General features: G+C 40.5%; 1 pseudogene; it reads left to right on the forward strand.

Annotated features, from left to right (window-relative positions):
* Positions 1–8,492: 8,492 nt before the first annotated feature.
* On the forward strand, positions 8,493–8,594 carry LOC142142032 (U2 spliceosomal RNA; annotated as a pseudogene).
* The last annotated feature ends 7,125 nt before the right edge of the window (positions 8,595–15,719 follow it).

Here is a 15,719-nt window from a genome sequence, read left to right on the forward strand (position 1 = left end):
ACAGATGTATGGGCCAGGTATGGAGCTTCTGTTTACTTCAGGGTCTTTGCCTGTCTTTACGCCATTCTAGATACCTCTCAGCTGTCCTAATTTAGCCAGTCCTGTCTCAATTCTAAGGGTCTGTCCTGGCATTCTCACACTCCGGACTCTTGCCCCAACTGCCGGGCTATTCATGGAAAATGGTGTCCATGGCAATGCAGCCGTGTTTTTAGGGAGATGATTGGGGTCTTAGTGCTTCAGAAGCACTAGGCATGCCCCTGGAGTCGTGGCATTCCCCCAGTGGCAGAAAGTCACCTTTTTAGCGGTATCCTGATTAATAATAAATTACAAATGTTGTATGTTTCTGTGGGGCTGGAACACGTGTGTTAGCTCGAGCTCTGTTGACCACGTGGTATTTTTGCTCTGGACACCAGGTGAATTGACTTGAAGGATCCAGGTAGAGCAGATTACACTGTATTGATAAAGCAGAGAAGGCGGGAGTGCGGCCAGGTAAACGCTCCGGTACAACAGGCTTGAAATACGGAAACAGCTGTTAAGGCAGAAAAGAGATAGGATTGACATCCACACACACAAGGAGAGACTCAAAGAACTGGCAATCAATCTGGAAAAAGAGGCGTTTTAAATAGTGTAACTAATAGAGGGTGTCTGCCAATGGAAATGAATGGGAGCTGTCAAAAGGTCGAACTGCGCATGCTCAGACCAGGAGCAAGATGGCGCCGGACCGAGGAAGAACAGCATCTCCCCGAGAGAGACCACCTGCGGCAGACCCCCCAGGTAAGTGATCCGGGACCCGACCAAGTGATCAGCGGGCCTGACGTGTGACAACGACTGAAAAACACGTACGTTAGCCATGACCTGAATCGGAAGCTTCTACGTGCGCTCCAGCTTGGCACGTCCTTACTGTACATTGACTACGTGCATACGCCCCTTCCCCTCTCCTTTCTGCCCATGGAATAGTAGCCTGTCAGAAGTGTCATTTACGTGCTCACATGAATTGCATTCTTTGGTGTATGTATCGGTGTCACGCATGCTCAGAGTGAAAAAAAACACAAATATGGCTCCTATAGGCACTTACATTCCTTAATGAATTCATTCCTCTGTGTGTAAATATTGTTTCATATTTTTTATCTTTGAAAAAATAAATCAGCATAAATCTGTCCCGCACTGAAAAATGCTGGGACTCTTCCCCCATTCCCCTTGCTGTTGAGGTCAGGGCAAATAGCAAGATTATGTACAGTGTTTGGCTAGACAAAGTTTTGTTAGATAAAGAAAGTAGTTTTCAAAGTGATTATTTTGACAAAAAAAAAAGATACAGGTCTGGATAGACAACTTGAATGACAATTACCTTTATTTTAAGACTCTTATGTACTTGGTAACATTAAAATAGAAACTTTGTTACTTATTCTTTCTCCCTATCTTGATATGTTAAAATAATAAAAGAAAAAGGCAATGTATGTTTTCTGCAAATTCTTCAAAAAGCAGTAAGAGCATCATCGCTATTAAGGAACACTTGTGGTTATTAGTCTCGACCAGGGCATGAGTTTAACAAGCAGAGTAGTTAGAAGGCTGTGTGTATTGTGGAATGTTCAATTTATTTCTTCACGTTTAACTATATAACTTTGCAACTGAGGGAGAGGTTACCGCTCAGGTCAGCTAGGCTGTCTATAATGAGAACGAATAACAGATTCTTTTAGATGTCTCAACTTTTTCCTTCACTGGCATTAAAGTCACCTGAACTGCATTCCATGATTGACTGCTTTCTATTCCAGTTACTGTTCGCACTTCCCCAAAATACACATTGTCACTAGTAATAAAGTAATTGTCAACCATTGTAAAGTATTTCAAAATTTGAAAGCAAACCTTTAAGGACCAATTATGTTGTAATATTATTCATAGATTAAAAAGATGTCTGAAGAATTTTGAAATGATAAAATCTTTACAGGAAAATTTTCATTAAAATATGCTTATACTATGTTGTGTAAAATTAAATATAATTCAACAATATAATTCAATATATTTAATTGAAAATAATGTTGATACTCAAAATAGATGGACCAGTCCGACCTTCAATCAAATTTCCCCAGTTCATTGAACACAAAAATGTTCGCAATACAATCATCAATGCACCAAAGACAAAATTCCCTTCCGCGTTCACCCTTCGCTGTTCCCAGTTCACATTGGCCAACCACATTTAAAATTAATATATTTTTATTTTCATTAAAAAAGTATTTAAGTACTAATTTTGAACACTATAAAAGTTTTTTTTAACATTTTTGACTTGTAATTGTGATCATTACTGTGTTCCAATTTTATGTTGCATTTCACTGTTCGCAATTAAAACCTGTTAAAATGCAATAATTTAGACTCTAATGTGTTTGAATCGGTTGCACATGTGCAAACTAGCTCTAACATTTGTGAACCGGCTTGTATATGGTCAAACAGGCTGGAGCATGATGATTTTTTCAATTGATTTGAAATTCGATAAATTCCGGTGAATTTTTTTACTGATTCGACGAACCAGCTCACAAGTCACAATATGCTACCGGTTCAATCATCTCTATTATCAACCCAGAGCATAGTCTAGAACAGTGGTTCCACAGCATGTTACTAAAGCCTTTCCTAGAGATAATCTATATTTTATAATGTTTATGCTACAACTGCACTTGACATTTGCTTTTTTTTCTGCCCATTTTCCTGTTATGTTATTTAATGCTTCTACAGCATTTTACTATTGTGGACCTCTAATTTACCATTTACCTTTGTGCCATTGGCATATCATATACTATTAAACCTCTATGTGTCAGCAGTCGTGGCGGAGCCCGCGGCCGCCGCGACCCTTCCCCTCCTGCTAGTGACGTCCTGGCCGTCTCCATGACGACCGGACATCCCTTCCGGTTCCCACGTCCCGGTGGCCTGGGCAACAACCGGGACGCTTCAGGCTCCCTGCAGCCGCGCCCGGCCAGCTGTCAAACAGCCGGGCGCGCACGCAGGGCTGTATTAATCCAGCCATCCTTGGCTGATTAATTATGCTGCAGGGCATTCATTAGTGTAGCTGGGTCCGGTCCTGGGTATACTATCAGGGCTTTGCCCTGATTGGCTGTTAGCACTATTTAAGGCAGTGAGGACTGGGCCTCACTGCCGGTTATAGCGTCCTGTTTACAGTCCTGCTGACTGCTACTTTTCCTCTGTGCTTGGTGTTAACCTATGATAGATTTCCCGTGTATGACCCCTTGCCTGGATTTGGACCCTGCCTGTGTTTCTTGTGACCCTGACCTCTGGCGTGTTTACAGACCTTCCTGTTTGCTTGTGACCCTTGACCTCGGCTTGTTTATTGGATTTGCTGTCTGCTGCCAGCCCTTGACCCTTACCTGGACCTCACTTCGCTTACCTGGGTTCTCCCCAACCGGTACACATTTCACGACCCTCTGTCAGTCTGCAGCCAAGTCTGTCCCCACCACTAGGGGCTCCAGTGAACACCTGACTGGCAGAGTAGACTCCAGGTTGTGCTGTTTTGGCTGGAGGGGTTCCTAACACTATGGTGGCAAAGAAAACCACTATTTTATATAACGCTATTAAGGAACACTTGTGGTTATTAGTCTCGACCAGGGCATGAGTTTAACAAGCAGAGTAGTAATAGCCAAAATATATAATGCTTGAAATTGCAGCTGTGCAGCCGCTAAACTTTCCTGCCTTTGGTTTTTATAACATAGACTGATCTCTGTATATAGTAATTGTTAATAAATAAGATATAAGTTCATCTATTGTTCTATCACTTTAATTCACATAAGAGTATAGAATAGTATTACTTCCACTCCTATATACAGCAAAAAATCCAGTGGCATCCATTTAATATACAGTCAGTGACTAGTACAGAATAAAATGGCTTCAATCTTGATTCTTTTTTTAACAAAATACCTTGCATGAAATAGCTATGGGAACGTACATATATATTTTTTTTATTTTTAAAGGCTTCTACGGCATTACTAATAGAGTAGGATTTTTAGGCTCCTTCTAAACCAGGGAGCAATAACCATGATTGGTGCAACTGTATGAGAATACTCTGTAAAAATCCATTGATCCATATCTTGCACTGATGAGATCTAACAAGATCAAAACAGACTGCCTGCTAATTGGATTTATGACTCTGCATCCATGCTAGGAAGCCAACCATGCTGCCTACATGGTTGGCCAATCAGAACAAGTAATGGGTGATTTGCATATCTCTGGTCAGAATTCTTCAGATGAAGCTTTATACTTTACTCTTTGGTTCTGTGGGATAATGCTGGTTGTTGAAAACTAGCTAAGAGAATGTGACTACATAATAGGACTTTTACTGCATTATTTATAATGGACAGTTTCCGTGTTCCAACTAACCCAGGACTCTACTACACTAATGGGTGTTCAGTTTAAACAAGGTTCATAGTCTCAAATAGTTCTGTTGAGCTATAACCATATTGACATTAACCTTTCTGAATTTTTTGATTCTTTCACTTAGGGAATTTTTATGTTATTGATTGTTTACGTGTTTCTTTTAGTTTTATAGAACAAGAACTTTAGAATGTTTAGATTAGGATTTGATTTTTCTAGCCTAACTTTTAACATTTCATTTTCATATATTATAAATAAAACTTTTTTAGCCTGCTGAGTAAGAACACGTAAAGCGAAGTTGTGCCCCGCAGGAGGTTCAATTTGTTATTATAGGAGACAAGTAGTGTATGTAAAGAATGTTATTGGCTCTCATATATAGATATTTTTTCAATGTATTTTTTTGGCTCACCAAGTGTCACAGATGTGATCTCTTGAACACAGTATATTTTCCACATATCATTTGACATAACACTAATGTTTGCACATAATTCATTTTATCAAATTAATGAACAGTTGGATGGTGGGGTTCCTCATCTTTTTTACATACAGAGAAAATAAATAGACAACGTCTAAATTTTATTAGGAAAGTACAACACAAGGTGTATGTATATTTTATTTGAATATAATATTCTATATTTATTATGAACCAGTATATTGCAGTAATTGTTTTTTTAGTAATAAAATGACTATGATAGTAAATTACTGTAGTTTATAACAATGTTTGAAAATTAAAGTGTGTACAGAATTTTTTTTGCATTTTGTTCTTTACAAGACGTATATGTTGGGATTCAATCCCCTGCGATGTGCTGCGGGCTGCCTCCAAAATGCACTCCGAGCCGACGTAACATTACTAATTTTTCTTTGCACCCCATATACTCGTAGTTTAGGAAATAGGAAATAAGCTCCCTGAATTGATTTCAATCATGTCAAGGGATAGTTTACATTTTGTAGCTATTGTTGAGTCACGGTAGAATACTAACCATGATGGGGACACAGATATTCATTGTGTTTTGTATAATGTGTTTGTACTTGGTATGTTTCTATTTGACTTGTATTTTTTATGAGTTGTAGTCAGGACTATCTGGCTCCGAAGAGCTTGTGGCACTTTACAAATAAACAAAGATGTTGATGGTGGTGATGATGATGATGATTCTGGTTTGTTTAGAAAATATAGAATAAGAGAAAAAGGAGGTATAATTATATGTTAAGCATGAGATAAAAGTAACTTTAATAGAGGAGACTGCAGATAGTATTGTGTAACTCTAGAAACTGGTGAGAAATTTTTTGAATGGGAATATTTTATGGACCAGGACAAAATTAGAAATGTGAAACATTAGTAATACAAGAAATCCATCAGATGTAAATGTAAGATGAGTTAATATGGAATCTACTAATTGCTAATAAATCCTGTGATCGAGGCATTCTGAATCTGGGTTTCTCTCAAGCAAATAGTTATCAATCCAAGATTAAATTCTCACAAATAGAGATAGCGTAGATAATGTTTGGTCTAGAAACCATTGGTCAGTGAGGGTTAACATACAGACAGCTGTAAAATAGGTCAATAGCACAACATAACAAAGTTTTTATATTTTAGAAAAGATGACTTTGGTCAAATGAGACAACTTTTTTGGGAATCTCTGGGTGGGAATTGATAAGTGGAGTGCTGGTTAATAAATGTTAGTAAAAGGAAAAGAAAACCAGTACAGTTCTTCAAGGAGGTAACAGCTATTAAATGTGCTAAGAAAATTGGATATAAGGAGCACAGATAGACTAAATCAGAAAAGAAAAAAATATATATAAAAGCCAATCTAAAATAGAACACATTATAAAACACAATAAGAAACGCCTGCACAGTCAGTAAAAAAGAGTTACAAAATGTTCTTTAGATACATTAGTGGATTGAACAATATAAATAGAATATTAAGGTTAAAAATTAAGGAGGTGGATATTTTGAAGGAGACAATGAAATTGCAGACTACATAAATTACAATTTTTGCTCTGAAATTACTGCTGAAAATTCAAAAGTATCCCTTACACTAATAGAGTAAAATATATCCTACAAAACTGTGGATACAAATATAATTACTGCAGAATATGTGTTGCTTGACCATACTTTCATAACTTTCTAAATTGGTTGTATCTTTCTGTCCATTCTGTCTGCCCATTCTGCCCCAACGTTCCAAGCTGCACTGAATTCCCAGCAATCTATGAGCCTACAGTCCTGGTCAAAAGTTTTGAGAATGACACAAGTATTGGTTTTCACAAAGTTTGCTGCTTCAGTGTTTTTAGACCTTTTTGACAGATGTTGCCATGGTATACTGAAGTAAAATTAAAAGCATTTCATAAGTGTCAAAGGCTTTTATTGACAAGTACATTAAGTTTATGTAAAGAGTCAATAATTGCAGTGTTGACTCTTCTTTTTGAAGACCTCTGCAATTCCCCCTGGCATGCTGTCAATCAACTTCTGGACCACATACTGATGGCCGCCCATTCTTGCCTGAGCAATGCATGGAGTTTAGTCAGAATTTGTGTTTTTTTGTTTGTACACCCACCTCTTAAGGATTGACCACAAGATCTCAATGGGACTTAGTTATCACTTTTGAATAATGGCAAGGTGCTCCATCATGCTGGAAAAAGCATTGTTCGTCACCAGACTGTTCTTGGATGGTCAGGAGAAGATGCTTTTGAAGGATGTTTTGGTACCATTCTTTATTCATGGCTGTTTTCTTAGGCAAAAATTTGAGTGAGCCCACTCCCTTGGCTGAGAAGTTAGCCCACACATGAATGGTCTCAGGGTGCTTTTCTGTTGGCATGACACAGGACTGATGGTAACGCTCACTTTTTCTTCTCCGGACAAGCATTTTTTCAGATGCCCCAAACAATCTGAAAGGGGATTCATCAGAGAAATTGGCTTTATCCCAATCCTCAGCAGTCCAATCCCTGTAGCTTTTTCAGAATATCAGTCTGTCCCTGATGTTTTTCCTGGAGAGAAAATTTGGGAACAGCAGAAGTGGAAACTGGAACGGAGAACCTGTTGATGATGAGTGGTTTGAGAAGAGAAACATGGAATGACTCAGAGATATGAAGGTAAGCGGGCAGCTGAAGTTTATATGATAATGGATTGATGATCCAAAGTATTTTATAGGGCCCAATGAAACGAGGAGCAAACTTCATGGATGGCCTTCTTGACACCAGGCCATCCTCCAATAGTCTTTGCCTCACTGTGTGTGCAGATGCACTCACACCTGCCTGCTGCCAATCCTGAGCAAGCTCTGCACTGTTGGTGCACCGATCCCGCAGCTGAATCAGCTTTAGGAGATGGTCCTGGCACTTGCTGGACGTTCTTGGGTTCCCTGAAGCCTACTTCACAATTATTGAACCTCTCTGCTCGAAGTTCTTGATGATCTGATAAATGGTTGATTTAGGTGCAATCTTACTAGCATCAATATCTTTGCCTGTGAAGCCCTTTTTGTGCAAAGCAATGATGATTGCACGTGTTTCCTTGCAAATAACCATGGTTAACAGAGGAAGAACAATGATGTCAAGCACCACCCTACTTTTAAAGCTTCCAGTCTGTTATTCTAACTCAATCAGCATAACAGAGTGATCTGCAGCCTTGTCCTCGTCAACACTCTCGCCTGTGTTAACGAGAGAATCACTGACCTGATCTCAGCTGGTCCTTTTGCGGCAGGGCTGAAATGCATTGGAAATGTTGTTTTTGTGATAAAGTTAATTGTCATGGCAAATAGGGACTTTCAAATTAATTGCATTTCATCTGATCACACTTCATGACATAATGGAGTATATGCAAATTGCCATCATAAAAACTGAGGCAGCAGACTTTATGAAAAATAATATTTGTGTCATTCTCAACACTTTTGGCTATGACTGTATACAAGACCTGTTTTAATATTCAAGAGGGCTGGTTAATTTTGTGATTTGTCCATGTGTCCAATGCGGTAGTGTCGCTGTATAATCAATTGGCATCACAACAAACATAATAAATCTGTGTAAGTCTCAGTAATAAGTAAAAAGACTTTATTACATATTAGAAAACACACTAACTAGCTGCCCATATAATGTCTGATTAGGTGCAGAAAAATACAAATATATCTGTCACAAAACTAGCTTCTCGGACTTTTGGCTAAGATCAAGTGTAGTATCTGTTCTCATCAGGCCCAACACCCTGTGGCCGTAATGCTGATTGTGGCAGGCTCCGACCCATGATCTAACACTGGTGAGGGTTCAAAATGTTTAAGGCAATGCTGCATCTTGCTTCTCCTGGCCACAAAGGTCTTTCTCAGGGCTTAGTAAAATAGCTATAAACATCTGGTCGAGAAAGCAAGAAGACGATGAGGAAGATTGACTATGAGGAAAGAAGCTCTGTTAGATTCTGCATGCTGGAAGAAAACTTTGGGGTCAACCTGTAACGCTTCGGTCCCGCAAGTAGTACCTGTCCCGTTACCCACATTTCATTTATCTGGAAACTGCCATGTTCCAGCATCAGACTAACTTCATTCATTCATTCAGCTATATTCAGATCTGTGCAGGTGCAAGCCTATTGCACTTCAGGACCTCCTCCCTCTTTTTCATTGGCTAAGCACTTCTGGAGCACTATTTAAACCTCCTGGATTCACCTGTCTGGTGCCTGTTCTTCAAGCTCACTTCCTGTAGCCTGTGGTTCTGGTTCCTGTTCTCCTCGTGGTTTGCCTGTGTTCCAGTCTGCTCTCAGTCTCCTGCTGTGTTGAACTATTGCTGCTCCAGCACTGCTGTTACTGGGGGCCCTCTATTCGACCATATGTCAAAGATTTTGTAGCAGCTTGTAACGTATGTGCCCAACACAAAAGTCCTCGTGCAAGTCCAATGAGTCCATTACAACCATTGTCCATACCCACCAAGTCCTGGACTCACATCAGTATGGACTTCGTTACTGACCTTCCATACAGTAAAGGATGTAATACTATTTGGGTCATTGTGGACCGCTTCTCGAAGATGGCTCATTTTGTTCCTCTCACTGGTCTGCAGTCATCATCAGTTCTTGCTCAACACTTCATAAAAGGAATTTTTCGTCTGCACGGTTGTCCCATGGAAATGGTATCCGACAGAGGGGTTCAATTTACCTCGAAATTCTGGCGCGCCCTCTGTAAAACCCTTGGTATACAACTCAATTTTTCCTCAGCTTATCACCCACAGTCCAATGGCCAAACTAAAAGGGTAAATCAGGATCTGGAGACATTCATCAGATTATTTTCTTCTGCCTCTCAAGACAATTGGGTTGACCTCCTGCCATGGGCCGAATTTGCACATAACAACCTCTTCCATGAGTCTACTGCTGCTACTCCATTCTTTATTGTTACTGGACTTCATCCGCTGCTTCCCAGGTTTTCTCCTCTCCCACCCACCCATGTCCCGGCTGTTAAAGATACTATTCGCAAAGTAGTTGCTAATCTTAAAAGCATCTCCTCATGCTATAAAACCTTTGCGGACAAGAAGCACCGAGCAGTTCCAGCACTCAAGGTGGGAGACAAGGTCTGGCTATCGACACAAAATATTAGTCTCAAAGTACCATCCATGAAGTTTGCTCCTCGTTTCATTGGGTCCTATAAAATACTTTGGATCATCAATCCATTATCATATAAACTTCAGCTGCCCGCTTCCCTTCATATCTCTGAGTCATTCCATATTTCTCTTCTCAAACCACTCATCATCAACAGGTTCTCCGTTCCAGTTTCCACTTCTGCTGTTCCCAAATTTTCTCAGCAACAAGAATTTGAAATCACACAGATCCTGGATACCAAGGTTTCCAGAGGTATCACCAAATACTTGGTAGATTGGAAGGGCTTTGGCCCCGAAGAATGCTCTTGGGTCAACGCTTCCGACATCCATGCTCCAGCTCTGCTCCAAAAGTTCCATGCTCAGTTTCCACGGAAGTCTCCTGCTGTGTTGAACTATTGCTGCTCCAGCACTGCTACTACCATCTCCAGTGTACTTCATTGCGACAGCTTCAGTTCCCTCATCGCTACCACTCAGAGCTGCTACTACACCTGTGACTCATCAGCTGTTACTACGAGTTACCTCCGTTACTTCAGTCTGCTCTCAGTCTCCGGCTGTGTTGAACTATTGCTGCTCCAGTACTTCTATACCATTTCAACTGTACTTCATCGTGACAGCTCCAGTTCTCTAACCGCTATCACTTTGAGACGCAATTGCCTTGGTGACTCATCGGCTGTTACTACGAGTTACCTTGACCACGTCAGTTTACTCTCAGTCTCCCGCTGTACTGAACTATTGCTGCTCTAGTACTTCTATACCATCTCTGATGTACTTCATCGTGACAGCTCCAGTTCTCTAACCGCTATCACTGTGAGCCGCAACTGCCTTGGTGACTCATTGGCTGTTCTCCCTCAGCTACCTCTGCTTTCCTGTGTGTGCTCAGCATACTCCAGTGCTGTACTCCCGCTGTTCCAGTATCTCTATCAATCACCATTGGATACACCATTGTGACAACCTCTGCTTTTCCTCGTTGTACCACAGAACATCTATTTTCCTTTTGCCTCATTTGTCTCTACCCGTGTTACCTGGCTCCTCCACACCATTCTGCTGTTCACCCACTCACAGAACCACGACCTGCAGGTTTGGTGTCGCTAAATCCATACCTCCTTGTGGGTGTTCCTGGTGAAAACCACCTGGCTGTTAGACTCCGCGCCTGTGGGTGGGCTAAGCCATGGCCAGCAGAGCATAGGGATCAATTTCCCATAAGCCAACCGTGACACAACCCCAGTGGAAGAACCCCACTTCTCTGCGGAAAATCCTTCTCTACTCTGCCCAGCTGGAAGAAATCTGCATAGCTCCGCCCACTTGAAGATCACAGGACATGAAGATCTGGTACTCTCTGGAAGCTCCAGTTGACTTACAAAGCTGAAGGTGATTAGGGGAAGTAATAACTAATCAGCCTATGGCTGAAAACCAAAAAAGATAAAAACCGGTATGCATAGACCCAAAGCCAAGATAGCGCCCGACATCAGAAAGGACGCGGTGCTACAGCACCTAAAGACCCAACGGAGGAGGCCAGGAAAGCTTGCTGGACCCTGGTAAGCAAGCCGGAGGATCTGGCATGTGACAATATCTTATATCACATAAATAAGCAGCAATACTACATTGATTTCAATAATCCTTTATATAATTCAGATAATACTATCACTACTTATGTTCTTATAACATCAAAACTTTGAAACTCCTTCTAAAATGAGGGCTTTCAAAATTCTGCATGACCTGCTTAAAAATCTTACCAGGAGAGGTTTCAAGAGGAGAACATCTGCAGCTTAGACTGGAGGAAGACACAGATGATATGATAGAAACATTCAAACATATAAAAAGTGTTACTATATTAATACGATTAATAATAGCATGTAATAATATCTTCTTATTGCTTTCTCTATAGTCTCTTGTATTGATTGTTTCTCTTGTCCCTTACTTTTGTGTATTTTTTTCTGTATTTTTTGTTGATTGTTCTGCACTGTGGATTCTGTGGCACCATATAAATAAATTGAGATGATTATGATGACAAAGATCAGTATTTATATAAAAAAAAGGTTTTCTATAGCAAAAGGAGACACTTAACTAGGAGGAATAAAGGTTATATAAGGAGAATCGATGTAATAGTCTTCCAGTAGTTGTGGTTAGAACTCATACAGAAAACGAATGTAAGAATGCATGGAGCATATTGCTGTTACTAAAACTGAGATACATAATATTAACCGAAAAACAACCAAACTGTAGGTTCTTTTCTGTTGTCAAATATTTTGTTCTTATATTTATTTTTCTCATAGAACCCTACAGTCCATACACCTTATTCTGAGTCATGCCTTAAGGACAAAATAGAGTTGCTACATCTGTTTGTGCAACATTAAAATGATGAAATCTGTTATGTTGCTTTATAGATACAGTTGTGAATAAGTATACAATGTTTCCAATCTGTGTTTTTACATATCAGGACATAATTAACAGTCATCTAGACCTCACTAAGTCCTAAAACGTGATATCTCATGTGACAAAAAATAAGCCAACTTGAAGAAGCCATGGATGACAGGGTAATTACTCCTTATGACTCAGTAGTTTCTAGAACCACATTTACCAGCAATGGTTCGAAGTAATTGTTTTCTGTATTTGTCTGTTCCATCGTATTTGAGGAATTTTTCCCCACTTCTCCCTACAATACTACTTAAGATCTTTGATGTTTGATGACATTTGTTAATGCATAATTTTTGTATTGTTTCTCCATAGAATCCCAAAAAGGTTGAGTTTATTTCTTTTATTTTTCTTTTTTGTTGACAGTATCCTCTCGATTATTGTCCTATCAAATTATCTCACTTTGGCCAAGCTTCAGTTGTTGGATTTTTATCTAGAATACTCTGAAATAAAAATCAATTCATGGTGGGCTCCATGATTGTGATTCATTCAGGTCTTTTGGCTGCAAAAGAAACCCAAATCACCACCCCTTTATCACCAGGATTGAGAATTAGAGATTAGTGTGGTAATAATTAGAGATGCTCAGGCTCGGTTCCCCGGGAACCGAACACACCCGAACTTAGCAGATCCGAATACTTTCGTACACCCTCAGATTGGAAAATGAGGCAAACCGTCATTGTTACGTCGTCGGACCTTGGATCTCGGATTGGATTCTATAAGTACCGCCCTCCACGGCGATCCAGCGCCATTTCACAGAGGGACACAGAAGGGTTAACACAGTTCGTGGCAGTCTCTAGAGCAGTTGGGCAGCGTCATAGGTAGAAAAGAAAGAGGAGGGGTAGCAGTGTTCTTCAAAGTCTCCAGTGACATTCAGGAGAGCTCCATTGCTCCATTGCTAATTGTCATTGCTGAAATAGAAATAATAGGTCTGGCAGGCTTGGTCTTCTAAATCTGCTGTATTTGTTTGAAAGTGTATGAAAATAATATTGTGATCTGTGAGGTGGTCAAATTTGACTGCAAATCACTTGAAATTAGTGTTATTGAAGTTAATAATATTGTAGGGGGGGGAAACTAACATATGTGGTTTTAGCAAAAAAAATTGGGATTTTAGAAAAAAAATGGGATCCAAAACCAAAACCAAAACACGCAAGGGCGGTTTGGCCAAAACCAAAACACAAAGTTAATCCAGATCCAAAACCAAAACCAGAACACTGGGTTAGTGAACATCTGTAGTAATAATCTGTGTTTGGTTTTCAACTAACAGCATTGTGCATTAAGACCAAATAACGTCCCTCTGGTCTTCATCTGTCCAGAAGGTATGTATATCTGAGACATACTGTAATTTTATTATTTTTTTTTAGGAGGGAAGGAATATTCTTCTGGCTACCCTCCCATGAAAAACATACTTGTTCATTACTGCTCTGATAGTAGAATCATAAACTCTAACATTTGCCACGTTGACAGAGGTCTGTATATCTGTGGATGTGGCTTTTATATTCTTTGAAATGCCTTAGAGCTTATCCAGTCTCATCTTTGGGTGAATGTGCTGAGATGTCCAATCCTGGGAAGATTGTAAGCTGTCTTTAGTGTTCTCCATTAGCAAATAATGTTTTTAATGTAGAATGATGAATTTTAAATTATTTGAAGATGGCTTAATAACTTTTTCCATACTATTGAACAGCTACCAGCTGCCCCCTGGATCCCATCCCTTCTCACCTCCTTTGCTCCTTTTCCCCTTCTGCCCACCCCAACCTTGCTCATCTATTCAATCTGTCCCTCTCCACTGGAATCTTCCCCTCGTACTTTAAACATGCTCTTGTTTCAGCCATTCTTAAAAAAAAAAAACAATCTTGACCCCACCTCCCTCTCTAGTTACCACCTCATTTCTCTTTTCCATTTTGCCTCCAAAATGCTTGTCTACTATCGTCTCAGCAGCTACCTCTCTGATCACTCCCTCATTGATCCTTCCCAATCTGACTTCCCCCTCCACCCCACAGAAACTGCTTTGACCAAAGCTACCTACCAATGATCTTCTCTTAGCCAAATTCAGGGACCATTTCTCCCTGCTTATCCTTCTGGACCTCTCAGCAGTTTTTTACACCTTGGATCACCCTCTCCTACTCCACACCATAGGCCTTTCTGAAACCTTCCTTTTGTGGTTCACCTCCCTCACCTCCTACCTTGCCAACCGCTTCTGCTCTGTTTATTCCTCTGGTTCCCCTCCCCCCTCAGCCATCCGTCCCACAGGGTTCTGTCCTTGGCCCTCTGCTTTTTGCTTTTTTGCTCTGTACACCTCCTCCTTGGGTGAATTCATCAGTTGCTTGGATTCCAATATTACCTCTATGCAGATGATCTTTCCCTTTCCCATCCTCTCTCGGGTTTACAGTTGCCGCTCCACCATCTCCTCCTGGATGTCCTTACACTTTTACAAACTTAACATGGCCAAAACTGAACTCATTTTGCCCGAGTCATTAACAATAGTAAGCTAAAAAAAAGGAGTAAATTTGATCCTGAACAAACCATGTTACAATGCAAGGAGTGCAAATAAATTTATTTTACATGTAAGGAAAATACTGCTTGCTTTTCATCTAACACACAAATACTTGATAGCTTTATTTTTACACTGAATTTTAAGTTGATCTAGGACATGCCCTACCCCAACTATAAATCTGTTCACACATTTTAAAGTTACCACCCCCTCTAATGCAACATGCCAGGAGCAAAGTTACTCCTTGTTTTTGCTTTTCTCTCCTTACTGACCAAGGGCCATTGTCTTCCCTCCATCAAAAATCCCTTCCCCTACCCACCCTTCCTGACCTCTGTATGACTGTTGACAGCACCACTATACCCTCTGTCCCACAACTCTTTTGCCTGGGTGTTATTCTTGACTTCTCCTTTGCCCCTCACATTCAATCTCTTACCCAATCCTGTCCCTTCCAGCTCTGCAACATCCCCTGTATTAGACCCTTCCTCTCCCAGGATGCCACTTTTATCCACATACTGATCATTTCTCATCTTGACTACTGCAGTCTTCTCCTTACTGGCCTTCCCCGCTCCCATCTCGCTCCTCTTCAATCTATACTTACTGCTGCAGCTAGGATTTTTTTCCCTCTCTCACTACTCCACATCTATCAAACCTTACACTGGCTCCACTTCCCCTACAGAATCCTCTTCAAAACTCCTCACCCTCACACACAAGGGCCTCTCCAGCTCCCCTCTCCAACCTCACATCCATACATACTTCATTCCGCCTTCTCCAATCAGACAATGACCATTGCCTTTCCTCACCTCTGGTAAGCACATCTCACTCCCTTATCTAAGATTTCTCCCATGCTGCCCCCATCACTGGAACAATCTCCTAACCTGTATAGTTACAAACGGTC

This window comes from Mixophyes fleayi, chromosome 2 (assembly GCF_038048845.1).
Source record: "Mixophyes fleayi isolate aMixFle1 chromosome 2, aMixFle1.hap1, whole genome shotgun sequence".
NCBI classification, from domain to species: Eukaryota; Metazoa; Chordata; class Amphibia; order Anura; family Limnodynastidae; genus Mixophyes; species Mixophyes fleayi.